Here is a 4,229-nt window from a genome sequence, read left to right as displayed (position 1 = left end):
TAACAATAATATTATGTAGTTAACTATATGGTATAGTCAATAATCTCAATTGTTGAAATAGGATTCAACATATGAGAAGCAAATTTATAATTTTGTTATCAAATACATAATTGTGTCTATTTGATACATCATTTTGTACATTAATTTAGGGATCATTGATATATAGATTTTAAAATTATTTAATGATATAAATATTAAAGAAGTGAACTCTGGAATCTAACTTTAGAATTGATCAATTACTTCTTTGTGGCCATATGTGTAACGACCCGGATTTTCAAGACTCGATAATGCGGAAATATAAATGTTTTCATTTAACAAAATGTCTCAAAAACCCATAGAAAAAAAAACTTTTTAAAAAGGTCGTATGGCCATACTTAACATTTAGTTACAAACATGTTTTATAAAGAGTAGAGTGAGCCTAGTTTAGGAAAATTACACAACATTTCCAAAAATAAAATGGCTTCCCAAAAGGTCGGTCCACATGTACATTTGCAAGGAAGACTCCAGCGCTCACTGCTCTGCCTTGCCCTTGCACTTACCTACAACATGAAACAACTAGGTAAACGAAAACGCTTAGTAAGATCAACTTTCAAACAAGCATATAGAGAATTAGGGTTCCGGACCCATCCGGGACCCTACACAATCAATTTCAAGAACGCTAAAGCATCCTGGCAAACTTATGGTCATGCTTGATAACCATTGATAAATTAATTCATAACTAGATAAAATCCTGCACTCAGAAAAATCTCAGAACAAGCAGATATATTATATCACAACTATATCTTATCAACAATTATATCCCTGCACTCAGAAAATCCCAGAGCAAGCAGATATATTATATCACAACTATATCTTATCAACAATTATATCCCTGCACTCAGAAAATCCCAGAGCAAGCAGATATATTATATCACAACATAATTCGAGACCAACGCTCGACAATTTCCAACAATTCATGCGTAACGCGCCCTCCAACATAATTGCTAATCTGTAAAAGAGAACCGAGTCTCCACACTAAGATCTAGCCAATAAATATTCTCATCAAGGGTAACTATCGTGTTACTTAAGGCATCGCTACATATTCAAGAGTGTAATCCAATTTACACGGTTTTACGGAGACTTCTATGTTAATCAGTGGTGCTGGTGAGCAGTTATCCCAAGGGTGTTCAACCTCACTCAATCTTGGCAACCCCTAGTATCTCTAGGCACTCTCACGGAATGGCCAATATTCACGGCTGCTATCCGGGAATAACTTATCAGAGCACTTGCTCGGATTCTAACCGTCCAATGATTAAGTAAGCATGAGGGCCCCTAGGTCCCATTTATCTTGGCGCCCCTAGGTTTAACCAGCTTATCCTCATCTCATGGCCACTCGTCGCGGTAATGAACCGGACATAAATAAAATCAAGCAGTGTGACGGGGATCAACCGTCTAGGATATGACGGACTTCTACCGTTCATATTTTCTAAATCAGCACTCACTAGACTAACGTCTCTAAGCAACTTTCTATGACAGCCTATATATATGCATGTATCCCTATACTAACATACAAGACAATAATCATTTCATGTTGCAGCCATACAATATAAGTTGACTTACTTGGAGTCCTTAGCGCTCAGCAGGTTTTCACCCTCCAACGTTCAGTCCAGTTACGCTTAGCCAATACTGTAGTTATCCATACAGTATACTCGGATTAATTATGGCACTCATAATTCATTATTATTATTTTGGGCAGTTTGGTCATTTTAATAAAAGTCATTTGTAAGGATTTATAATCCTTACTTGGTTTTAAACCTATTAAGGAAAGTCATACAAAATATTCGAGACTAAACCCTAAGTCTCGGGGAGACCTATCCTAAGGTCTCGATACCTAGGCTCGGGTATCACAATGGTATTTCCCCACAACCCGCTAAAAATCTTACTCTTTCAAGGTATCGCTATTAACCCGCACTTTCGACTAGTCGGTTAAAATATGTAAGATTTTAGCCGGTATTATATCCAGAAAATACAAATAAATTCCTTAATTATTTTTAAAGAAAATAAACTCTTTAAATTTTCCTTTTATTTTTCTTAAGGTTTTAATATCTAAAAACCGTTTTAAGAAAATTGTCTAATTTGTCTTAATTAGGAAAACCGTTATAAATTTCTCATCTTGACTAATTAATTTTCCAAAAGCAATTAATCAATTTTACTTACTAGAAAAATAATTCATTTAATTATTTTCTCAAAATATAGGGTTTTAAACCATCTTTTAATTTATTAACTATTAATAAATTAAATTTCTTATTTTTAGAAAGAATAAAAACTCTTTAATAAAAATAATTTATTTAAACTCAAAGGGTTAATTTTAGTGAAAATATGATTTCAAGACTTACCATTTTATATCTTGAAATAAACAAAATTTTACTTTTTACCTTATGTTCCACAATCTCATTTTTACACTAAGTGTGAAAAACCTATTTTTCACATTTTTAACTACATACTTCGTTAGTTCATAACTTGAAATTTACTTACCCAATTGTTACCAAAATTTCCCAATTCCATTTTTGTTATGCCATTTAGGTCTTTGTAAAATATTAGGTCAAAATGAGCATTTTTGATTGGTGAAATCATTTTCCAACAATGAGGTAAAAATGACCTTATTTTCAAGTCCTTATTTTTTCCAAACTTTGACAGTTAATAACTTTCAAACCGTTTAATATTTTCTTACCAAATTTTACAGTGGACTAATAGGTTATGCCGGAAATATTTCCACAAAATTTTAGAAAAAACTGGGTTCATTTTCCCTATACAGTGGCTGTCCAAACTTGGTTCCGAAAATAAGAATACGAAAAAACAGTTTTTTTACCTAAACTTTGAAATAGCACAACTTACTCATTTCTAAACATTTTTTAGTGTTTCAAAAGCTCAATTTTATGTACTCAATCTCAACAACATCACAGTACAATTTAATTTTACAAAACATATATACAGTGGCTGCTTGACCCCTTGGAAGTCACAGCTCAAAACATGTTTTGTTTTAGGGTATCCTACAAAACCCTTGGGGGTTTTGGTTCCCATTTTAAAAAATCAATACACATGCATCATAAAAATTATTAAACAACTACCATAACCTTATTACATCACCAACAAGAAACTTTAAGCATTAGATATACAAAATAATGCTTAAAACTAAAAACCCTACAACAAAATCATCAAAAGTAAACTTTTTACCTCTTTGGTGTTCTTGCTTAAGGTTTGAACCTTCCTATTAGCTTTGGCTCCTCCAAAACCTTTCAAAAACCCTAACCAACTTCCCCCAACAACATAGGTAATTAGCTATTTGAAACTCTATGATTAAAACTTGACAAAAGTCTAGATTAATGATACTTTACCTTAGGGAAAACCCTTCCTAGACCAAGACTTAGCTTCCAAGTTTCTTTGGTGTTCTTGGGGTTGAAAATGGAGAGAACACTTGAGAGAGTCTCCAAAAATCAGATGAGAGTGAATGAGAGAGTGTGGGGATCGGTTTGGGGGTTAGAATAGCTCACAATACTCTTCAAAATATCACAAAACACTTGAGTGCTTTTCTACCCACTTGCCCACTTGACTTCTTAATTAAATGGGATTTGAATTTTATAAAATTGGGTTCACACAACTCTAAAATAGCACATGGCCGGCCACCCTTTGCCATATATGTGATCATTAAATTTTTTTTTTTTTTTTTTTATAAAGGTTAATAAAGGTTTCATAAGAAGAAAAGTCCAAATTGGCTTTTGACACCTTTTTTACTCTTATTAAGTTTTAATCACCAAACTTAACATTAATTAATTAAATTAAATGTCTCTCACATTTAATTTAATTAATCACATAATAAAATTTAACCTAAGGTCCATTCATGGAATAAAATTCCCCATTTCGGCAAAATTAGGCATTTAACACAAAATGCCTTAAAATTTCCATTTTCTTTTAGGTTTATTATTTTTGACCAAACTTTAACTTTTATGAATGTATTTTATGCCTAAAACATAATTGCCATGATTTTTCATTTTATTTTTCGAGATTTTTATCCGATCAGGGTTTTTGTGTCGGTCCAGGACCGAAAGTCTTATCTTGACTTTTAAAATCACAAAATTCATATTTTGGCTGGCAATAACTCATGGAATACTTACAAACAAAATATAATATTATTTAAAATAATATTCTTAACCCGGGGGAAAATATTCTGACTCGAGTCGTTTAAAGGTACC

The 4,229-nt window shown here is 32.3% G+C and overlaps 1 long non-coding RNA gene across 1 annotated transcript; it reads right to left on the bottom strand.

Moving 5' to 3' along the window:
• Nucleotides 1-294: 294 nt before the first annotated feature.
• Nucleotides 295-3,628, bottom strand: LOC133805119 (uncharacterized). Its single transcript, XR_009878847.1, has 4 exons — nucleotides 3,375-3,628; nucleotides 3,214-3,292; nucleotides 1,600-1,665; nucleotides 295-539 (listed from the first exon to the last, which is right to left on the bottom strand). It is a non-coding gene; the product is annotated as an uncharacterized LOC133805119 (long non-coding RNA).
• Nucleotides 3,629-4,229: the final 601 nt, after the last annotated feature.

The sequence above is a fragment of the Humulus lupulus genome, chromosome X (assembly GCF_963169125.1).
Source record: "Humulus lupulus chromosome X, drHumLupu1.1, whole genome shotgun sequence".
Classification (NCBI taxonomy): domain Eukaryota; kingdom Viridiplantae; phylum Streptophyta; class Magnoliopsida; order Rosales; family Cannabaceae; genus Humulus; species Humulus lupulus.
The sequence above is the reverse complement of the archived record's forward strand: the minus strand, read 5'-3'. Positions and strand labels throughout refer to the sequence as shown.